This window comes from Trichoplusia ni, chromosome 14 (assembly GCF_003590095.1).
Source record: "Trichoplusia ni isolate ovarian cell line Hi5 chromosome 14, tn1, whole genome shotgun sequence".
In the NCBI taxonomy this organism is placed as follows: domain Eukaryota; kingdom Metazoa; phylum Arthropoda; class Insecta; order Lepidoptera; family Noctuidae; genus Trichoplusia; species Trichoplusia ni.
The window spans coordinates 7,258,882-7,284,626 of record NC_039491.1 but is presented as its reverse complement, the minus strand read 5'-3'; the positions used below and the strand labels follow the sequence as shown (position 1 = coordinate 7,284,626).

The 25,745-nt window shown below is 33.1% G+C and overlaps 1 protein-coding gene across 3 annotated transcripts in view; it reads right to left on the bottom strand.

Moving 5' to 3' along the window:
* Positions 1–3,931, bottom strand: part of LOC113500584 (protein bric-a-brac 1-like) — a 42,471-nt gene extending 38,540 nt beyond the window's left edge. The window contains exon 1 of one of the 3 annotated variants that reach the window (XM_026881436.1): positions 3,496–3,931. The gene's annotated coding sequence lies outside the window, so the exon portion shown is untranslated. The remainder of the gene's footprint in view (positions 1–3,495) is intronic. The other 2 variants (XM_026881434.1, XM_026881437.1) reach the window with 2 other exon arrangements.
* Between the last annotated feature and the right edge of the window lie 21,814 nt (positions 3,932–25,745).

Sequence of the window (25,745 nt, the reverse complement as noted above, 5' to 3'; positions counted from 1 at the left end):
ATTTTTTGCACACGCACTTACTACGCATTAGCTGTTATATTGGAATAAATCCACGCAACGGAAATGAATTTGTCATTTAACATGCGTAGTCCAAATTTAATTCGGATCATCATTGGTCTAAGATAGGGAGGCCACTTTCTTGAGTCCAAAAAAGTAAATAATCAGTTTAAAAGTATGAAAAATATTTATAATATTATTTTCATTGTGTCTTTTGATCCGGAAATAATATCCACGGAAAAAAAATCGATAAGAGCGCCTACACGTGTTTCTACTTTACTTATTATATATAAATTCATGATAAAGTATAATATGCCTAGTTTTGTGCCTTACTTACGTAATCAAATGAATATTTAAATCATATATAAAGGTACGTGTAATAAAATAATTGACTATTGGTACTTTAAAATGCTCCATTCGTTAAAATTAACAGTCAAATATTTTTAATAACATAATATAGATACATATTCAATAAGAGTTAAATTGGAACTATACCGGCCAATAGATGGATAGTCTTCATCGAATTAGGGATTCGATGAAGACTATCCATCTATTAATATTCTAATAATATTAATGAAAGTTTGTTTGTTACTCTTTCACAGTAGTAGTAACAGAATAATTTGATTAAAAAAATGGCCATCCAAAAATTTGAAATCCATTTAAAAAAAAACCATGCCTCATATCTTCATACATCGCGGACTAAGTCGCGGTAATACCTCGTAAGCTAATAAAAGTTTAACATTGTTGTATCATTGACCAACGTATTAAGAAGACGAGAATGTCCATAATTTATTAAATATTAAACAAACAGGAATAATATTGTTGTAAGTACACATCGTTATAGAGGCGCAGCTTACATAGTAGGCTCAATCTTAAAAGCTTAATAAGCTTTGAGCTTCACAAGCTTATTAAAAGCCCTACTAAGTACTAATCTTCATCTTCAGTATTATTTTATATAAATACTAGCTGTGGCCCGCGGGCGTACCCACAAAAAATCGAAAATTATCCTACGGGAACATATAATCGGGATAAAAATCTACGAGTTAATCCAGGTTATAAACTATCTGTGTACCAAGTTTCAGTGGTCCAAAGAGGAACCAAAATCTATACATTATTACATACAAACTTTCGCCTTATAATAGTTATAATATTAGGAGGAAGTAGGTTGATACTCATATGAACACATCAATTAGATGAGCAAAAAATTATAACGACTTCAGCGTTATAATTTTTTTAAAGTGCCTGACAAAGGGCCAACTCTCTTGAAATAAAAACTCTTTGATTTGGTATTGATTTTAATTGGTGAATAATGTAGTAGATTACTTTACAGAACAAATTAACGGTTTTCTTTCAAACATGAAGGAAATATAATAGTTAATTTTTATGTGTATATTTTTTTTCTTAAGTACCTATCCTTATTGTAACTTCGAGGAACAAGTTTCAACAACAACAAAATTATTTTAAAATATGGAAAGCTATTGAACGTATGGTGAACATATTACGTGTGTGATTAAATACTCATAAAGAAATAATACTCTACAATAGTAAAATGTTAGATAATGTATTATATTAATTGTTAATAGAAAACAATATTCATTTTCCAAAGGAAGTGCCTTCTTATGTTATGTATTTGTCTTATCTTTGTTAGAAACTATATGTTTAATGTTTATATTATCAACTATTTAAGTATATTATAAACAAGGGATATATAATTTTTATGTGAAATCAATTTTATTCCTGACATTTGAATCTTTAAGAAATGTGACGACTTTAGTTTTAAGTATAAATACTTTTCGCATAACTTTCAAATGCCGCTTAAAAGTTTACATTGTTATATTATATGTCATTTTTGAATACTTAATGTTCTTCGATTAATACGAAAACGCAATTAATTATTGATGAAAAACGAATATACGTCAATCATAGTTTTTGTGTCATAAATTAAAAATTCCAATAATGTAAAATGCTTTCGCTTGAAGATGTTAAAGCGAGCCTATGCAAAAGAGTTCATATATGAAAATTTTAACGCAATGTAATTAAGACCAAAATGTTAAGTGATAGCTAACCAGTTAACAGTTACTCAGATAAACTTCTAACCAGATACTTTAACGACAATATAATCAATAATTAATCGTAACTAATAACCAAAGAATGCGAAACTTAGAAGCCCCGAAACTAAATTAATTCGATTTAAATAAAAAGTTTTAGTAAACCGTAGCATTTATAATGTAACTGTATCTTATCTTTATTGTTCTAACATCATATTTTTTTCTTATTTTCTGAAGGCTTTGACCTTACAAGACATGCAAACTTGTCAAATGTTTGTCAAATTTCATAGTTTCAATTAGATTACAGCTTTTAGAAACATTATGTAAATAGTACACGATTTAAAAAAAAAAACGATGTAATTTTAAGATTTAAACAAAGGAGGATCGATGCTTTGTATTTTATATTGTTTTTAATAAGTAACTAAGGGTTGGTAACATACTTAGCGTTTAACAGTGCTACATGCACGTGATTCTGCAGGTCACCGTCGGATACTTATTCGAAAGTAATTTATTGATAATTGATAGGCCAGATTACTTTTTTGTTAATTGAATTAATACATTTAATCGAAAATTTGCTGTAGATTACATTTGGTTTTTATTTACCGCTTTGATTACTTGCTATGATGATGTAAGTCAATTAGATTAAGTGGCGTAGAGAAAGGGAGGTATATAGTTTTATGACATTTACATCTCCTTTCATTTATAATAATCAAATAAAAACGTTCTGAAAAAACAAGAACAAAAACTATATTTAAATTTAAAGTTAGTACGCACCTTTTCAAAGCTACCAGCCAATGGAATAGGTTTTTCATTGATAAAATGTGTAGCCGAAGGGTAGCTACCGTCGCTACATAGAACGCAATATTTTTTCCAATTCCCAAAGTCACGCGATCGAAACCGTTGACAAAAGCTTCCAGCTTTTTAAATGTTTACCCTGCGTACACACCGCGTACCCATGTATAAGCGACGCATACTGAATTTGCATAGCCGAATATGACAAGCACAATAAATTTTATATCCAGTAGAATTAAATGTATCTTTAAAATAAATCTAGATACGATTGTATTACACCGCATGCCCGCCCGGTGAGATGTCACGTTGATTCCCACACTGACTCATGAACAAATTAACTCATAAAATAAACACAAATAGGTACTAAGATAAATGTTGATATTTCCATCAATAAAAAACAAAATCTCAGACAATCTAATATTACGAAGGATAACAAACCAGTTTGGCGCTAAACACACAAAGGCGGGAAAATGACTCGGAATCGTCTAATAGAAAGATGTAAGAACATAACGTATTTCAGCGTTTAAATTATCTGTCAGAATTGTCTTTGATTTTCTGAGAAGTTGGTGTATGAAATTTTCGGGAAAAATAACAGAATGCATGTTAAGGAATTTTACATGAGTCAGTGGCGAGTGGGTTTCACGTGTTTTCGACCTACCTATGTGTTACTGTAGTGTGCGCGTACAGCTGAAGTACAGGGGTGCGCTAGGGCGCACTGGATCGTCGGCGGGCGGCGCACTAACACTCACATTCAAATATTCGTCTAACCTTGATGCGAATCGGCGCACTCCGGGTTCCATCCGACGACTGTCGTCAATACAGACGGGCTGAAGGGCTCGCTTCAGGTGTAACAGTGAAAGCAACACTGGTGAGGATTAGGTGCGGATCGCGGTTTGTATCGCGGCGCGGGCGTCGGCGTCGGCGTCAGGCCGGGCGGCAGGCGCATCGGCGCGCCGCCACCGGCGGAGTGGTCGCGGGGCTGCGGCGCGGTGGCCGCGCTACATGTCACTGTGCGGCGAGCGCGCTCCTCGCGCCGTGGTCACCGACTCTCAGTGGCGTCGCCGTCCTACTGTCTGCCCGACGGCCGGGACGGCGGCGCGCGTTGCACCGCCCCGCTGCACTCCGCCTGCCCCCCAGGCGCTATGCCCCCCTCGCTCGGCCCCCCTCCTCCCGTCGCGCTACACCCGCCCCGCCCCGAAGAATTTTCCGCATCGGGCGGGAAAAATCGATTGTGCAGCGAGCCCCGAATAATTTCGGCAAGACGCACGGCGCCCTTGCGTCCTCTCCGGCGGCCGCCGCTGCCGCCGCCGCGACGGTCAAGCGCATCGCCTTTCACTCTGCCAACAACGTCCTACCTCTTGCTGAATGCTATTTTGTTTTATTATCTACTACCTGCTACAACTATCCGTTAATTTAATATCAAAGATGTATAAAAAGATATTGTCAAGGTGAGATAAAAGCATTCGCTAAGAGATAAAAAAGGCATAATTTTATCATTCTAAAATGTCAGATATGTTATCTTGAAATTGTGCATGTGCATTAAGATCAAATCCATTTTATTACTCAAAATTTTCACTGTAATTGTATTGTTTTCAGCCTAATATTTTCAATCCTTTTTGCTGTTTTTATTGTAATAAATGCATAATGCAAAAAAAATATGTAATTGCTTCTTTTTCTTAATTTCATGTGGTTAGTAATTGGTAGGTTACACAATAAAATCCGAAATTAAAGAAAGTTAGTATGTATATTGTTTATTTTGACAATAAAAATACGAAGAAAGGGAGAGCTGGCTGACTTATAAAATTACGTCGACGTCGCCGAGCACACTTTGTACCTTGGCATAGCAGACGCCTCGTAGACGTGTCGTATACTACTAAATATTGACTCTTTGTGAAGCGATGCCGCAAATAAACTGTTCCTTTAACATTTGTGCGGATCACAATTGATAGACTTTATCACATAGGTACATCACTTTACTTTAATAAAAAACATTTTATTAAAGATGCAGTATATATGCAAGCTGTAAGTGTGCAATATGCTGCTATTTTATGTGTTATATTTGTAAAATAATCAAACTTGAGTTACGACTTGAAAGTGGAGAAGATTGTTAGAAAGTACATTTTAAATGCACTTTAAAAAACCTAATATAAAAGTTCTCGTCATTTTTACCAAACCATTATTTTGTTTCGGGTTATTATTGCCAATTAAAAGTGTAATAACGTTAAATGCATTTCAAATGCAATTTAGTTTGAGATGCAAAACTCTGAGAGGATGCAGTTACAATTCAGTTACAGTTAACGGAAACAGAAGTTAAACTTTTGCAGTTAAAATGCAAGTCAACTGGTTTACTGCACTATTTACGAAACTAAGTGACACTAGCACAATTCGAAACTTTTTTATTGTGATATTTTTTATTTGATTCTTGATTTAATTGAGTGAGATTTTAAATTGATAAAAACTCTAATATTGATATTATAGATGTAAGTACTTTGACGTTTTTACGTTGCAATTTTACATTAATAAGTATCGTAATTCAGAGTTTATTCCAACGGATGAGGTTAACAAATTTTTTTTTTCACTGACCATTTGAATTAAACTTGCAATACGCGCCGATTTACTAGTTATTTTGGATGGCTGTATACGAGTTCTTCATTTTATATTCTCATAGTTTTCTTCTTTCACTTTATGAGATGTATTATTTGGCATTTGCATCACTCACCTTCAAGAGACAGCTTGTGCCTTAAATGTTTGTCAGTCTGTAATTGACCGTTCGAGGCAATACGTTAATAAGGAAACGTCTTCAAACAATACATTTTGTCATACTCATACCTCATATTGTTAAATGTGAAGTATTTTATAAAGTTTCTTAGGTTTATAGGTTTGCTGGTTTTAATTCTAATGGTGTAATGTTTTTAAAGGGCTGTTACATCATCTGGTGGAGGTAATAATTATTATCCATTACCAATAATTATTATCCACTATTAATATCCATCTTATTAATATTTTAGTAGAGCTAGTGTAAATAGGCATTCATGTATACTGCTCCTATTTGCCTATATCTTGTTGAATTCGTAACTACGACATTACGAAAACATAAATAATATAATTTGATTGTTTTGAGGTCGCTAGTGTAGTTTTTCACTTCTACATCGATTGGTTAATAAAAATGATTTATTAATTTTCACGTTCTACTTGCGCCTAACGAATAATGGTCGTTACACAAAACATTAAAATTAAGGAATTATTGTTATGGACTGTCAACTTTTTTGTCTAGAAATTATGGTTAATATTCTTTAGTACAAAAAAATAACGTAATTGGTGCCTTATTAGGTATTTAAATTTTATAAAAGCCAGACTGAGTATGTAAATGGTATGAATCACTATCGATATTACATAATGTAAATTACCGAAATACTCAATACTTTGTTGTGTGTCTAGGCATTTGAATTTTAAAACTATTGTAAATCTGTACATTGACCAAATGCACAGTCTATTAGAATAATTAAATCGAGACCGGTAAGCCTCGTAATTAACAAATAATTTCCTACTACTTTTACAATTTAACTTTCTTTAATGAGTAATATAATAATGGCTTTTTCAATAAGTTCGTATATGGAACAAATTGCAGGAATTTACGATTATTCTAATCCAGATTTATTAACTCATCATTAATTATATAACATTAAAGAATTTGTACGCCTACAAACCGTCTTCTGGGTTTTTTTTAATAAAATAAATCGCATTACAAAAATAATACAAGGATAATATTTATTAATAGTTTCTGCTCAATTTATGCTAATTTAGTTGTGGAAGTTAGCAGTGATAGCCCAGTGGTGTGACCGTTGGACTGCCAAATAGAAGATTGTATTACTTAGTATCTAGCGGAAGAAAGAAGAGGGAAAACGTTATGAAATAATCAGCAAAGGTGGTTAATATTTTTTCAGAGCATAAAATCTCTGAAACCATGTTGTATACTCACTATAAGAATAGAAGAGATCTGGAAAATAGCTACTATCTAAAAGAAGAAAACTATTTTGATATTTTTCGCTTGTCTGGAAGTCAATCGTTCAAACTTATCTTGGGACACTTTACGAATGATCATTTTTTTAAGCGCTTTTTATTGTCATTTCACACCTCGATAAAACTAAAACTATTTTAAAATATAAAATAAAAGAGTGAACTCGTAACTAATATAAAATCAACTGTCTATCTACGGAAATCAAAAGTCCACATTAATAAAATAATAACAGTTTTTAAAAGAAAACTTGTATTGAGCCTCCGCTTTTAAGTAGCAAGAAATGAACACCTAAGCATGTCTGATTCGCCTATCTGTATTGACCTAAAGAAAATTATGATTATAATAGAAAAATCAATACTTGTTGCATCTACTCCTTACCAAGAACTCGAAGTCAGTAGTAAATAGTACATTAGATATGTTTATTTTGCATCATTCGAATTGACGTTAAAAATTTAACATAGTTAGAAATAAATTTATGGCAAGCACATTTCAAATTCTAAGAATATTACAACAGTTGTTTGGTGTTGTGTTTCGTTTTATAGGTAAAGGTGTTTGTGCAAAAATTATGTTTTGACACACGTTGAAATGTTCTACTGGACTTGGACTAGATAAGTTCGTTGGTCGATCAAGATTGAATATAACTGTCAGTGCTTGTACGTATAAGTGCGTTGTCTTTTGTTTTATTACGACAACATAAATATATTCAGATGTCTAGTTTGAATTTAGAGTTAATTAACTATGTCATACTTATGGCAATGACATAAAGTATTTTTAAATCGTTTTCTGTCGTTCAAATCATTAATAACTTAGGTCTTCATTGGCGTTTGGCGGTAAAAGTATTTACTTTGATTTTTTGGCATTTTCCAAACAAAACCCAAGTAACTAATGGTATAGTATAATTGGAAACTCAATAAGAATGGTAGTGAGTGTTTCCTGTACATCATAACCAGAGAGGCTCTACTTTGAGAAAACGAATAACTTTAAAATTACTTTCATAAAAAAATCTACATATCTACATGGAATTTGTTTTCCTGCATCCTCTTTGCACTTTCACATTTTAGAAACAAAAGAAAAAAATAAAATAAAATAAAACGGGCCGCAGCACTCCTTGATAAAATAAAGTCAATTTATAATTCTTTTAATTTTTTCGATTTTACGATTTGGTAGAAGAAATAACAGAGTGATGTAAAGTTAAGTGCTAAATATGTAGTTAAACCTCATACTCCTTCTATCAAGTCAGTGACACCAGCATGAATAATAGTCTGTCTCATGGGATATATAACTTAGATCACATTTCAGCTCAGAACTATGACGTACTGACATTACATTAAATATAGGAAAATTGGTAGAGAAATAGCTAAATATTTTTAAGGGACTTTAAGTTTCCAAGGTAGCTTTTTCAAAATTTCCAGTACCTATATACATATTCCATTCAACTATTCGTAAAAAGTAATTTGGATTAATAGACTCTAAATTGCTATAGACAATTCATGAAATTATTAATGTTAATTAATAGGAATTTTGTAAAATAAAATGAAAAAAAAATCATAATCAAATAAGGTTTGTACATGTAAATACCGCTTAACATACCTTATGACTTAATTATAAGCATTTAGTAAAATAAAATAAAAACATTTTTTAAATACAGAACATGTTACAAAACCCTAGAAAAAAATTACACAAAAAAACTGCAATAAGAAGGACCATTTAAGAATACACGACTACGACTACGATTGTACGCAATAATTTCGTACAATTATATTTTAATTTTAAAGGACTATCATTAAAACCTGTTGACCTTGTATTTGTGTCTAGTTCGTCTGTCAGTCTGACTTAGTGCGTCAGACGGCTACAAAGCCTGTCTAAATACTGGGTATTATTTTTATTAATGTGAGACTTGAAACCTTTTTTTTACATATTTTTTACGGGTCTTAGAAATCAACGACTGGACCCGGCCAAAAAAAAACGTAATAAACATGCCTAACAATGAAGCCTAGTGTCATTAAGCAGTAAGATTATAGAAACATGTACTCAAGCTATTAATATTGATTATGATAGCTAAAAATAAATCATACTATAAAAATAAACGCTAACAAATGTATGTGCCGTGTATTTCATGCACCTGCTAATTAAATACTGTTAAATCTTTTGTAGGTTTTACTTATTAATGTTGACAATCCCTGGCTTTAATGACTGGTCACAACGTGTCTCGCAGGTTGACGATCTCTGTATATATTATTAGTACCCAGGTGAAAACTGCTCAGCTGCCTTCTTGTATTACTTCGGTTAAGACGCCTTTGGGAGCAAGCGTGGATACTAGTTTGACTCTACATACGTAAACACAAGAAAATATTTATTTAATGCACGTGTTAGGCACCAACTATTAATTCAAAAGTTGTTGCAGAAATACAAAATTAACTTGAAAGACTATTTTTAACAATCTGCAATTTATGGTAAAATTTAAAAAAGGCATTTTTGGGGTGGATAAAGTTTTGATAAAGATTTGGAAGTTTAACAAGACAATATAAAGATCATATGAAAATTTCAAGCAGTTCATAAAATAATTGTGTTTAAACATTTTTATGTAAGCAAACGCGTGCGACACCCTAAAAACACACTATTTTCTTTTTACCCCTTGAACTATTCACCCCGTTTTACCGTAAGTTTTTTGTTAAACAGACTTTTTCTTGCAAACCTCTCTGATTTTGCAATTTCTGGATACGCGCTCACAATAAACCTTTACATAGAAACTTGTAAATAAAAAAAATACTTTTAAAGTTACTTTCATGAAGATGATTCAGACTTCAATGATACAACAGTTTACTCTAGCGAAGTTTCTTCCGAAACTTTACTAGTCGGGATCACCAACTAGTTTCAGAACCAACCGCGACTCTTACAATCAATAAGTTGTAAGCAAAGATTGTTTACGCTTAACATCATAAACCGGTCAAGTGTGAGTCGAAGTGGAGACACAAAGAGTGCCGTACAAATAGGTTAAAGATAAATAAATTGGTTTTGTGACCGTAACAAACATTTCTTAATCTCGATCTTTTGTAACAGCGGCAGCAGCAATACATTTGTTAAAATTTCAACTCTCTAGTCATCATGGTTCATGAGATACAGCCTGGTGAAAGACGGATGGACAGACGGACAGTGAAATCTCAGTTATACAGTACCGTTTTAACTTTTTGTACAAAACCCTAGAAACATCAAAATAAAATTTACTATCATTCAAATTCTCTACAATACTCCTAGTTATTAGTCATGGTAGTAAATTACAAACTTTCATACGAGAACTGCACTTTTAACTGTTGGTAAACAAGTGTAGGTTAATGTTATGAGTGGAAACAGACAAGCACCTATCGGCAGACTTGGGGTCGATACTTTCTACTCTTCAGAGAGGAATCTGTTACTTTGAGGTGTTTCGTTATTACAGTTTCTATTAAGTATATTGGCGTATAGGCTTATTAAGTTGCACTTTTAATACGGAGTATGATATTGGCCTTCTTTTTTTTAATATTTACATGTGTTTGTTGGACCTGAATGAATGTTTAATTAAAGAGTATTGTTGCTGGTGTGGAAGCGAGACGGTATAACACACGGTACAGAGCGTTCTCTCTCTCCCACAATATCAACAAAAGGTATTCGTGTTTTTTTATGAGAGTGAGTTTTTTTCGAGATTATTATTATTATTTGATTTCCCTACGTTGAACTTTGTGTCTCAGTTCCTAAGCCGTTAAAAACAAATCTACACATGTATAAGAATTTATATCTATACTAATATATAAAGCTGAAGAGTTTGTTTGTTTGTTTGTTTGAACGCACTAATCTAAGGAACTACTGGTGCAAACTGAAAAATTATTTTTGTGTTGAATAGACCATCCATCGTGGGAGGTTGTATAAACCATCACGCTGCGACTAATAGGAGCGAAGATACAATGGGAAATGTGGAAAGAACAGGGCAGATATAAATCATAACTTATATATCTTCTAACCACGCGGACGAAGTCGCGGGCAACAGCTAGTTGTATTATATAACTGCATTATACAGAAACGTGATGCATAAATATTATTGAAGTTCCGTTAACGAGGCAAGCGAGTTATATGAAATAACATTTTTTTTGTAAAATAATTATAGCCGATATTTTTTATTGTTACGTTGATCAGACCTAAGTTCTTAGAGCATCGCATTATAACGTATTCATTAATTAATGGAAAATCTGATATCTTCATTTGAAATTTTCAGTCGTATAAGTTTCCTTATACTGTGACTAATGACCCAAAAATCATTCCGACTGTGTTTTTTTAACCATAAAATTATTTGTTAAATATTTTTCTAGATTTCAAGAAACCCACAGGCTACAGGAAAGTCGTGAAAGTTTTATGAATGCAAGAAAAAAGGACGACAAAAGCTTCAGTTCGTACAACCAGTATTTCTTTCAATTCTACTCGTCTCCATCGCTTGTTTTTCTATTATGAAAGAATTTTTCAATCATAGGTATTGTCAGTCATTGCTATTGTAACCGAAAAATTACGTCGCGTGCATCGGAATCTGTGTGCATCGGAAATACCAGCAGATATTTTGTAGGTAAGTTTTTAAAATTAAATGTGGTTTTCAATCTATTTTGGTCTTTCATTCTTCACTTATGTTTGATAATGAACTCTGTGCTATCGTTATTATATTGGTAATTGGTAATAATGTATATAAGGAGTTAGTAAAATATATAAGTGATAGGTGACTAATATAGTTTTTGGTATGACAAAGTTGTTCAATTTTGCAGGAAGATCTCTCAAATGTTTTGATTGTGTCTTGTAGCCTGTCGTTTTGAACGTCGTTTAAAGGAAGTTCAAGTTATTTTGTAGCCTTTTTGATTTAATAAGTAATATATTGACTGGCCTGTTGGTTTAGTGGTTAGTGACCCTGACTGCTATACCGGAGGTCGTGGGTTCGATTCCCACCCAGGACAAATGTTTGTGTGATGAGCACGACCATTTGTTCTGTGTCTGGGTGTAATTTATCTATATTATGTATGTATTTAGAAGTATATAAGTATGTTTATCAGTTGTCTAGTACACAAGCTCTGCTTAATTTGAGACTAGATGGCGTTGTGTGAATGCTGCCCATATTATATTATATGTCCAATATTATTATATTATATTATATTATTATTATAATATAACATACATGGCATCACTCATAACATAATTATCTAAATATTTCTCCGTGTAGATGTAAATTTAGAATCCGGATGGAGGATCTTTTTGAATTTAGTTTTCCGGTATGAAACCCCGGGCCCAGGTCGCGGCGTTTGGGTCGGACTAAAGACACCCCACACACTCTTTTCAATAGCATAAGCTAGAGTCGCGGAAAACATGGTTCATCTTACGGTCGCGCTATTATTCTGAACATAAGTTACACATATCAACTTGAACTGTATCAAGTGATCGGGAAGAAACGAAAACAAATGAAAAAGTTCTTTAAAAATTAATCTTCTAAATCTACAAATGGATTAGACAGATCATCACAGCTCTATGTCACTAAATCCATTCGTCAAGTAATCAAAACAGTATTAAGAATCTCTGCCTACCCTTGGGTACAAGCGTGTCGGTTAAATTATGCAAATTGATTCGCAAAAACAGCTTTTATTGAGTCTCAGTAATTGCAAGTTGCAAGTTACGTAATACTAGCGTGGGTGGCTCGCTGTGGCCGTTTCTATAGGACCAGCAGTTCTGCAAAGTCAGAGAAAACGTTTCAAAGAAGCAGTCGTAAGGTTCCCAGCGCAAAAGGGGATTTTATTTAGTTTTATCAGATTTAACTGATTACTTTCCCGCTTTTGAATTGGTACTACTTAGATACCGAATTTCTTGTGCAATTTGTCTTGCATCGAGAAGATGCTAACTTTTAAACAAAAGCGTTGCATCTTTTTTAATGTTGAATTAAGTTAACAAGAAATAAACATGTATTTATTTACATTTAATGTGTTGACGTTTGGACCAAGTTGCAATGACAATTATTTAATATCGAGGTGATGTTTGGTGATTTTTTAATTTCCTTTTTTGCGTACGGAAGCACCTTGCCGGAACTCTAGAAAAAAGTTGAGTCCAATTGTATACATCATCCTTAGATACTGACTATGAATAACCTGAAAAAAAAACACAAATTACAAAATAGGTAAATACAATACAATACAATACAATACAATACAATACAATATAATATAATACAATAGGTAAATAGGTAAAATAGTAGTTAACGAACAAATGACACGAAGTTTATACATTATATCATCCATTCATAAACTCATTTTCTTCGCACCTAAACTTTCCTACAAATACATCATATTCCCGAAAGTTTTCATACCAAATACAGAAATGGTAGTAATATCAACGTTACTGTATCTGGCCGGCCAGAACCACGTGTGGGAGTAACCTTATACATATTTAAATGTCAGCACTATTGTGAACAGAGCTTCCTTGCGAACGCTAAGGGCGGCTTGTGTCATCACAAACACACATGTAAAAACAAATTAATATCTACGAAAAGATATAAATAAATAATAAATGTATGTGCAATATTATAATGTATTTAAATAAAAATATAAAAAATAAAATTGGGTTTAAAGCTTCAAGCTACGGTGTCTACGTCTGAGCTACGGCTATATCAGGAACGTCGTCGTAAGTGAAATACTCGGACTCTACATTCTTTGAGACAGGCGTGACTTTATGTATTTCATTGAAAAGAGAGGGTACTTTTCCTTAGTATGAAGTGTGAACCAGATCTACAAAACACTAAGTAACCAGATAAAATCCATAATACACAATAATAACTCGTACCTAGCTTCCAAAATTAACAACAATTCGAAATTGTAATTGGGCTATAATTACCAGTTTTATAGCCGACCGATAAAGTTTCCTTAAAAATCTAATTAAAACCAAAATTGTAGAAAAGTTCCCTTTTCTCGGAAAAACAATAGTTTACAACAAATGAAATATGAAGAGCACAGCACAAAAATTCAACAGAAAATTCATATTTCGAAGAACATATTCAAAAATCGTGAGTTTGTAAAAGAATAGCGTAGAAAAAACGATGTCTAAAAACCTATTTGACAAACTTAGAACTATGACTGTATATAATTAATTATATTTATGTAACATTAAAACAAAAAGGTTGAATTCGAAGTGTCTGTCTGTCGGCACACTCGGCACGGTTGGCTCGTCTTGCCCGCATCTAGACGTAGCTATGAAAAAACAAGACAATGTATGCGTTTATCAGAAACGTCAGAGTAAATTTTGTGTTTAATTACGACTATGATAGGCAATTGTTGTTTTAAATAAACAAACTATTTTTTTAACATTTTAGGATGTTTAACATATTGTGTGTCTCTTCGACATTAAGATATAAAATTGCTTCGAATTGATACCCTTAAAAACAATGTAATTGAAAAAATATTACTACTTTCTTAAAATGACCTAATACTAAACAAAATCCTTCGTTATGTGCTGCAACTTGTCTTTTTAAGAAAGATTCTTCGAAGAAGCGAAACACCAACTGATAAACACAGTAAAATTTAAAAAATAAGAAAAACAGAAACAGATGTAAAAAATAACCAGACAAATATTTAAATAAAATATACATTTTCCACTATTACGTCATAATTACGCAAAAAATTTGATGCACTAACCTCAGTTCAAGAGTTTTTATATCCCAATTAAGGCTATGATACACTTCCATCATCCGTGATCCGGTCTCACGTTGACGTAACCCGACTAGACGATCAGTAATTGCTTGGTATTCGTATAGGCTAACCTAGAAAATTAATCCAAGCAATAAAATCTGTTAGCTAGAATATACCTCGGACATAATGGAATACATGGTCATTATTGTATACATAATGATCTTTTTGTGACCAGTATAACCTAGGCAAATACAATCTAAGTTGGTTATTCATATTAGTCCGTGTGTAGGTCGCGTTCTAGCTGCATTCGACCGCCGACGTCGGAATCATTTTTTGCGGAGCGTCTACTTTTTACCGCTTAAAAAGCGTGTTGGGCATCGTTTTTCTACAAGCCAGTCGCGTCGTGACCTCGGCTGACATTAAAAATGGTTATGCTTCGCGCACACGTGCTACTTTCTGCTGAAACAAGCTTTACGAGATGTCTCGTTACCATATCAGTATGATTCAGATGTATTGTCCCACGTCACTAGACGTCTAAGCCGAATGTAATGTTACACACCTGTACCAACACAAGCCTTGTCTGCCAGACGGTAAGAAATATAAAGATCTGTCGGCTCTTTGTGCGTCCACTTCCTTATACCCTCGCTTCTTCTCCTTTAGAATTTATTTTTTCGAGCGCGTACTTATTTGTGTAGACTGCAGACAGGTTTAATGAAAACATATTTGTTGAATGCTTTCATGACGGATTAATGTTTTTCAGATTTTTCGAGTGGCTCAGGTTCATCTAACTTTCTGCGGAGACGGATCGATATTACCGGAGCATTATACTCAGGAACATCCTTATCGTAACGTCTAGTTTTGGGTTGATTTAACGTTATTTTTAATATCTTTTTTTTAATTACAAGCTTATTCATTATCACGTAACTTCTATCATAATAATTAAATAGACGTAAAAAAACAGTTACCGCATAGTTATTAAATAATCATAGTAAACAGTTTAGCTTTTTCCCAGACAGTGTGTATCAGCCTTACCAGCATTTTGCTGCCATTAGGTCCGTGATATCACAATAACGCATGATGTAAAAAATGGTTCAGTGTATTTTTTGTATAAATCAATCGTTTATCGTTTTTTTATGACAATATTGTATACATTACTATAAGATTTCAATACGTAATTATATAATCTACCTCTTACACGCAAAAGAAATATACCGTGTGAATACCTACTGTATAAACCTTAAAAATGTATTTCAACATATCGAGTTTTGCAGAAATGGATTTAAAAGTGATGTTTTATTTCAGACGAATAAAAAAATTACTACTGCTTACGTACTGCAATTTTTTGGACAAAACTAATGATGGTTGTGTTAATGAAATAGTCAAACATGAGATCAGTTTAAGGATATGGTACCTAGACAAAATAAATAATCAATGAAAAAACTGAAACAAGACAAAAGTTAAGACAAAAAATCTGTTTACATCGATCCGTTCTGTATTTAAAAACTGTTCCCCAATTAGGGCCAATGCAGATACAACCAGTGTCAATGACACATTGAGGAAAATTGTCAAATACTTGACTATAAAGACCATAAAATCTACGTGACGAATCTAATGATTTAGCACTACGCTTCGAATTGCTTCAGAGTGATTCATGTTTTCGATAAGAAAACGATCAAGCCTAATATAAAAATGATTTTTAATTCGTTTATTTGATATTCGCAGCACACGCATCGGTCGTCGTGTCTATACAATGTATAGTACTAGACGAATTTATAGACAGAGCAGACTTACAAGGCCAGCCCGTCTTCGGTGGTCAACGAACTCTTGTTTAGACGTCTCTAGGCAACAGCCGTTAAGTAAAAAAAGAATTAAAAGCGCAAGTTTGTAAACTGTCTGCATTCAAGCCGAAATAATTGTGTTTACTAAAATCGCGTAATATTGGGATTTAAAATTGAATATTTTTTTTGTAATTACTAAATGATTTTTGCAGTTTCAGTGATTGAAAATAATTGCAAAAAATAAGTTTTTTTATTTATGTTATTTTGTTTGTTTTTTTTTATATTATTTTTATTTGGAATAACTACATTTGAAAATTAAAAGTAATAAGAAATGTACAGTTACATACTTGGTCGTAAACATAAAAATACCTGCATCAAAGCAATCAAATTAAATAAATAAAATCTGCCATATAAATAAGTCACATGATATACGAATAAAAAAAACTAAACATAATCTTGTTTCGTTTTTTTCGGAGATTAATCTTATTTTTATATCTTTTTTATTAACTCTATCGGATTCTTCTAGTTATTCAGGTATTAACTAACTTTTTCATTTTAAACGATACTGTTATCCAGATAATAGTTATTAATATTATTATTATTTTTGCATTTATGACAGCCCTAATTTACTCACGAAGCACTTGTAACACGTACCAAGCAGATACATCGAAGTAATAACTTCATTCATTTACAAGACCAAATGTCAATCGTGCTAGGGCTGCCAAGTTCCATAGTATACAAGATATTTTTTTTATTTTTGTGGGGATATTTTCTTAATCTATTAAAAAATAATAGATATCTCTCATAGCAATACAAATTAAATGAAAAATGAAGCACTTTACATATCCCCTGTTTTTAGTAATTAGTAGGTGTTGCTATAGGCAGGGTCACCTAATAAGCCTAGCCACTAATCCGATACGACACTTTAGTATTTAATTCTTTAGATAAACGCAATTGCATTAATCTGTTAGCATTGATATCCCCTGTCCACCCAGTAACACTAGAGATAAGAAAACGCATCGACAATATAACAAAAACATCCAATTACCGTCCATAAAAAAACAAATGCATGCCTACTTAACCTCTTTTATCAAGACTTTCCAAAGTGTACCTATTTTTTATTGACATTTATCTAAAGCAGGATCCAAAATTTTTGTTCTAGAACCTTCACTTTATGAAAAGGAAGACAACATGACGTTCGCGAAAACAGCTTGACGTAAAATATTTTTACTTCGAACGGTTAATAATTAACGAACCAAATTTTAAACGGGACAGAACGAAGAAGGAAATAAAACGGAATTTAGTAATAGGTAACAATTTTGTTAATATAACCTAACAGCCAAAAAATATTACTAAACATGTTTTTCAAGTTTCTGCATCATAAAACCTATTTACAAATGCTTATGACGAAATAATCCTTTTCAACGGAAAAATATTACTACCTACATGGAACAAAACCTCTCAACATGTAGAATAATAAATATTGTAAATTCAATCGGACTCATCAATAGTGCAGACTGAGAAAACAACAGTACTGCAGAGGGGACATCGCAGACGCATCTAATAGACTGTATTATTAAATAATTTTATAACGTTCGAGTGGCCGCAAATGTATTCAAGTGGGTCGCCAGACGCATTAGCGCGAATTCCTAAAACCGACTAGACGTGTTCATATGGCTTCTTTTGTTAGATGTTTTTCGGTCTGTCTGGCCGGCCACAAAGCCTTGAGGTCGACTCGCCTCGCTAAGAAAAGCTTGACTTTTTGTAGTCGCAGGAGTAACTTAATTATTGTAACGCAGAGTTGATTCATACACGGCGCAGACGCCGACATAACGGTTGTCGCTAAAGGGATCTTCGCGTTCACGAAACGTGGCGTTACTTAGGTAATATAATATATGCGGCAGACGGTTGATATTTTGCAAATGCGAAACCTGTTTGTCTATCGTTTTAAACTATTGTGAATAACAAAATTATTTTCTCGAACAAAATGCGACATCGACTCGTTTGCGTTCATTTAGACAAAAAAAACAGAGGCTTATATGATAACTTATCTATAGAAGGTAGGAAATAGTTTTTTTTTTAAAGAAGTCGGTAGGTACTTCATTATACCTAGTTAAAAGCGATATTTTAAAAAGGAAATAGAAAACCAAATATCAGACGGAAATCATTAAGTACTTCTCTACGCAATTGTTTTTCAGTCTACAAAGCGAATACAAGAAAAATACGATAATTTTTAACTTCTTTTCGAACATTATTGTGCTAGTCTAATATTACCAAAAGCTGGTAGCAGTGTTATAAGTAAATACCTTGACAAAATCTCAATAACTATGGAATTTACGATACTTCCTAATTCTTTGGCACATTAATCTTGATCCGTTGCATTATCTGTATGCACTCAGTACGTGTCTTTAGGCAAGTATCTTCGTAGGTAAGTTGCGTTATCTGGCTCTGGTTGTCAGTCACTAAAATAGCCACAAAGCACGATAAGAACATCGTGACACCTGCGTTCGCGAATTATCTAAAGAATGAAATACATCGACGAGTACAATGAACAAGCTTGTTTGAATAATGTAGGCCTTCAGTTCAAGGTGTAAAAACAGTATGTTGCAGACAATTTAGACTTTTCATCATACGCAAATTGTTAACAGCTGTTCAAAGAGAATACTTATAAAAACAGATAAATATTTCGGCCTTGAATGAAAATTTTGCTGCGGCCGATATAAATTGGATCTTGTGACGAACGCCCACTAGAATTTTGATCGGCGCACTTACGTTATGCCTACATAAAATTTAAAGAATTTTAACAGTATTATTTTGAGGTGTCTTCTAATATGATGAGTGTTGAATGAATACATTGTTTTCTGCTTTCTACACCGCCTTAGTGACAAGTATGGTAAACTTACCACCAACAACTAAAAACAGTTTTTTAACTCTTTTTCGCTTAAAGAGTATGAGAGAAAATCTAAGTAGACGTATTCAAACAGTTCAACGAGAAAATTTTAATGTCCATGTCATTGTGTGAAATTATTTTGTACATGTGTTTTTTGTTAAAAGAACTTTTACGAAACTAATAAGACAAAAGATATTAATTTATAGAAAAATAAACACTTATTTCACACAGCAATTTCAGGTCTGGTAGAAATTATAATCTTTGTTCAGACACTTTCTCGTACCAATAAAATAAAATAGATAATGTTAGAAATATTTTTTTTATGTTATAAATGATTGTTACAAGACAACATTTCACTGAACATTGATTATGATAAAAATGCTTTTCTTTTTCACACGGTCGATGTAGGCCGTAGGCTTCTGACGTGATTCAACACACTCTTACAGCTTCATAGAGGTACTGGTTTCCTCACGATGTTTTCTATCACCATTTTTTGATTTTAGAATTACTTTATTACAATTAGTTTTGTGATTCGGATTCATAAGCATTTATTTAATATATTATAATAATTACTTTTTAATACGCAAATAAATTTTAAAGTACAATGGTTCATACCGGGATTTGAACCTACGATCTTTGACTTGGCAGTACAACGGTCTCAGTTAGATATCACCACAAAAAAAACATAAAAAGGCACAAATATTTAAGTCCGTCAATTACGATAATCTTTCTAATATATTTATTATTGTAACCAAACAATTGAATGCCATTGTTCTTTCAATTTACTGTTCGTATTATTCTAAGAAAATAATTTGAGGCTACATTTTGACCTGGTTTCAATTGTTTACTGATATGCAACTTCGCAGACAGACTGCTCAGACGACATAATAATATTACGCTATCTAACTTTGAAGATCTTGTCTGGATCTGTGCGGTTTTCAACTGTTTTAGTTCTAGCTGTTAATCAAGTTATCCTGTTAATTTAAACTAAGGTCCTTTGTAATTTTCCTGTGTTAAATAGATTTCGTAAACGACTTTTGCTATGCAAACTGTTTTCTCGAACTGTCAGGAAAGTATTTTTTTACTAGTTCTCACTAACTTTAAAAAAAATAACCTACCATCCTATTGTCTCTAGATCACCTCATATTTATGCATCTTTCGACACACTCGCCAGTTGCGAATAATGTTACAACGTGTACAATTTGAATTTCGAATGTTTTACCTTTTTAAAACAGACGAAGATCAAGTGATTGTTGGCGCCTTTACTATTGAAACAGATGTCTTTGAAAGTTGCACTTGTTTCGGTTATTTGTATAATTCTAAAAATATGCTGTGACCATGGTAATAAATTAATCATGGGTTATTTAAACTGAGATAATTATATTCACTAGTTCAAAATCATTTGTTGTTTGTTGCTTTTGGATCAATATGCCTGCCCTCTCTAGATAAAACATCCATTCGTATCTTAATTATAGATTATTTTTGGACTGGCTACTCCATCACTCCCAAGGTGGGACCAAAACTGTTGAGTAAAGTGCAGTCGCATTCCATCTCAGTATTTTATATCAATGGATGCGAGACAATCGCTTGTCGTATCAGTAGCGGCTACCTTGCCCTTGTTCAGGTGCTATCTCTTAGTGCGTGAAGCCTAAAGGTAAGGTGCTAATTAAGATATCTGTTACGACTCATACGAGATGTATAAACTTGGTCATATCTATTTTAAAATAGAAAAATAACTAATTGAAGGAACTTAATGAAGTTCTCATTCAACCAATACCGTCTTTTTGTCGGACTTATATATATGGATAGATAGTTCGAAGACTTAGTCTAAATAGTTATTATTGAATTATTATTTTGAAAAATTGTTCATCTAAGAAGGCTTGTTGTATTCAAAGAACTTTAAAAGCGCAATCGATATAAAAATCGATACTATTTAACTCAATCTCAACAGCTCCACACAGCATCCAAGACATTGTTATAAAAGCGCGCTCATGAATCGCGTGACGTCACAAGTGAAAAAGCGGGAAACAAAATGCAAAGCTGCGAACATGTGAGCCGCTCGTATGGAAAACGAAAGTCTTTCGACGCGAGTTTCATTCAGGCGAAGTTGGCTCGCTCGTGGCTGCTCTACGACAATGTTGGAAGCAACTGAGCACACAACTCACTTGGACTCGACAGACACTGCCCCAGACGCGAACGGAATCGTTCATGTTCGAAAAAAAACGATTCTCTTTTGTTTCCAATTAATTTCACATTAACAAACTTAAGAAGGTAACTGAATACAATATGTAATATAATTACAATAGACGGCCAAAGGGCTTACCATGACGTCTTAACGTAAAATCGTTGCGGGTGTGGAAGAGAGATGAAGCTCTACGCAGTGTATAGCGCTGTCACGCTTCTACAAATATATATAGTAATGTTACTCTAAGATTTAATTTAATTACATCAAATTCTATCATATTTCAAAGGCCTCATGTGGAGCAATCGTAATAGCATCCCGACATCAATGGTGGCACGTGAGTATCAATACTTTTTCATTTCCTCCTTATATGAACGGGTCTATATCGCACCTAAGACAACAAAAGGTAGAACTATAGATACACGTTAAAATCTGCATTAAAAACAATAAAGGCCGAATTGAAAATCCCCCTTTTCAAGTCGATTAAAAACAGTAGAAAAAATTATACGTTTTACTTTTACAAAAATAATTATGTTAAAATACTGATATGGAATGGTAAAAAAATTAATTAATTAAAAGACATCAGATATAAAACGGAGGTTATTACGCTCTGTAATAAATAAAACGTAATAATAAACGTCAAGAAAATGATTTATTCTGTAACTGCTTAAAATAAGCTACGTTTTGTTATAAAGAATTTTTATTTTTATTTTTTTACAATTGAAAAACATCCCTATTAATCTGAAAATTACATTAGTTAGCACTTACAAATCACCAATTTACTTGGCGAGTGCGTGGTGATTACACCTTTTTTAATGGTGATTTATTTCATCAATTACAAACAGCGCAGTTATGGTTGAGGGGCTTTTCATCATAGATTCTTGGAACAGGAGTTCAGGTTATGGTGCTATCTTCAAAATTGTACATTTTTGTCAAAATACAACACACATTTAAAATAAGGTACAAGATGTATCAGCTCGCTATAATTAATGCTATCTTGTGAAATCGACGTGCATGTGGATTTGTGGACAAGCTAAAAAAATATTATATTTTAGAAACAATATTTCTAGCTTTTTCCTTTTTACATTTGTATGATTTAAATTGTATACATTTCTGGAAAACAAGGACATGTTTCAAAACAATAGAAATTAAACAAAACATAATTGAACAAAACTTAACCTTTACAGTCACTGAAACACAATTAAACAAATTGTCTAAACATTTAATTTTTATAGTCACATCATTCATTTCGTACATCTTTGTATGAAAACTTCGCCAGACTCTAACTTCCTGTTTAATAACGCCGCCAACAAATTATAGTTGTGAGCGTTGCCTTGTATTGCCCTACTGCTCTATTTGATGCCAGGACACTGCAACTTTCACAACTTAATGTGGGATAACCCTTGTTTTGGAACCATGTTTTTACTGGATTAAAAATAACAGATAAACAGGTGCTTTAGAGGATAACAGGTTTGTTTCTGATGTATTATTTAGTATTTGAATCATGGTATATTAACTTAAATGCATTATAATATCAATCTCTTAAATAAAAAGAAGACGATGAAAACAAACTGAATTATTATTTTTAAGCTTTCTTGAGAAAGTATGACTTTGAACTTTCAAGAAAAACTCTATGGTTTTAATTGAAAGGCAGTAACTCAATGCTTTATAAAGTATGTTCTGATAAACAAAATCTGACATTAAAAAAAAAAAAAGTTAAATCAGCATTTGAGAAAACTATTAATTTACTAGCTAAGCTAACCTAGAGTTTTTCAGGTGTTATTAAAATTTTAGCACTCGGAGAAACTTCATCTACTAAAACAACTTTTAATCTTTGTTTTGTTTTCATTCAAATAAGTCAGGTGGACTTTGTTAACCAAAACTATCAAACATTCAATCATAGGGTTCCGATAAAAAATTTCAGCCAACACAAATTATTAAGAAAACATTTTAGTTGAAAGACAAAATGTAAACAGCCTTGTGCCGTGAGGATTCGTTATTGGATAAACCAAATCACTATTTAGGTAAAAAAATTGGATAGTCATACCAAAAATTCGACTATTATAGGGTCGTATCTACGTAAGTACTATGGCGATGGGGGTTACAGTGCGCAATTGTTTCAATGTCACGAATTGGGGTCTCCCCATATATTATGTACTCATGCAGTATTTATGTGTACATAGATGAGCACATAGCACTATTTCTATGAGCGCACCCCACCGATTGTAATCTGGGTGAGGGGCGAGCGGTTGAGGCGGACGGACCAATCGCTGTGCTCCCGTGACCAGAAAAGGGGGAGGAGTTTCGCACCCCTAGTTTTCTAGGGGTTAGTGTGCTTCCGCGGCCAACCTAGTTTGCCGTAGCCCTCCGCGCGCCGCTCGCTCCCCGTATCCACTAATTTAGGGTTGATCAATCGGCCGCGCCGCTGGCGTTACGTAAGCGACACCAGACGAATTTCGAACGATGCAACGCTCGGCGGCGGCCAGACGCCCGGTGAGCGGCCAGACAGGTTCTCCTTTATGTGGACACAAAAAACTACAATGTTGCTGTAACTAGGGGCACTCAATACAATCACATATTTTATTAATAATCAAATCCAGATGTCTACCAATGCTACTGGTTTACCGTACCTTTTTTCCTGACACCATTCCACTACTCCGTAAATTAATAAGCTAACAAGTCCTTACTTCACATTAGTAAAATTATTTGAATGATACCCCAGTTATTCAAACCTTATGTAAATTAGTGCAGGCTTACTTAATTTATAAATAATTTAATTTGCTAAAAACTTATAAATCCCAAGTTCTTAATACTAATCTGGCACACGATAGTAAATCATCACAATTTAAACAACGAGAATAAAAATACAAGGCTTATTTTTTTTCTGAGAACAAATAAACTAAGGCTTTAACTAATAAAAGTAAAAGTTTCTATATTTGGCTTTCTATTCTGGCATGCGACCGTATTTTATATCGAAGACCGCAGCTTAATGTTTTTCATGCAATGCATGACCTTATAACCTTTGTGACTTACAATTTTATAGCTGGCAAGTTACGTCATGCCTGAAATTAAAAAAAAACTCATATAGTAGGCCACTCATAATTTACTTATATTAAAATTAAAATCTATTTATTCAAGTTAAGCTGCAAAGTAAAATTTTTGAACGTCAAAGTATCAACAATAGAGCACCCCGAATCGTTCACCCTTCACCTCTACCTAAGTGCTCTGGCTGTGAAGAAGAAAAGGCGCAACAAACCAGGCCATTGTGAAATAGCAAAATCGGGGCCCAGCACGCTGTCAATTTTTACGTATATTGTAATAATTTTAATATAAAAAAATATCAAGGGGGCTGTAAAATAAGATTTTGATGTGTAGACTGACACCAATCACTAAAAGTTTTAAAAAACTTAAAAATTAATTTAAGTATAAACGCACAAAGTCCATAATTTGGACATTTAAATAAATAACAGAATGACGTCGACAGTCGATAAGTCAATAGTGATGGTAATTTTTGTAGGCTTTAAAAGAAGAATATTAAGAATTTACGTTGCTAACTAAATTCTGTCCTATTATTTTCAATGTTCAAGCATCAAAAGTAAGTTTTAGAATATAAAGAAACTATTCTACAACATTTTATAAGTTATCTTCCTTTTCCTTATAAAATCTATCAGTGGCGTGACACCACCTCCCTGTCTAACAAACTTCGTGCAAATTTCAGCTGCTCGCTTATGCAAACTTTTTAACAGAACCTGCTTGAGCACCCCGTTTTACGCAAAAAATATTTGACACGTTACACTTTTTATTTTTTATTTATTTGCGTACAAAGCTACACTGTTTTTAAAACGACATTGTATATTCTAAAAACCAAATGGACTGCCATAATATAGTTTAGTAAGCTAATCAAATTTTGAAGTGTTTCGCCAATAAACTATTTTTAGTTATGAGATAAAGATAAAAAATATGATCGGATCTAGGATTTTTTTTTGTTTTTCATAAATCCACTCCAGCAGTAAAAACTTTAATCCTTGTATCGCGTAATCTTTCACCAATATTCAGGTCTCACACAAAAGTTCAGTCAAATATTTATGTCATCCATTGTGTGATCACACAAATGCTTGACTAACGCGGGAATAAAACCTACGAACGTCATGCACAGTGGGTTTGGTATAGAGACCTGACCACTCGGCTAACCGTAAAGCCAATGCGGCATTGTAAGCTATAAGTTGGATATTCAATCGTCGAATTGGATGCAAAATCGATATCGTTTGAAACCTGTCTCGCTACTGGGTAAACTATTAAATACTCTAAGATAAGGATGTAAAATCAAGTTTATGTAGATCAACAAAAAAATGTGGGTCACAGTT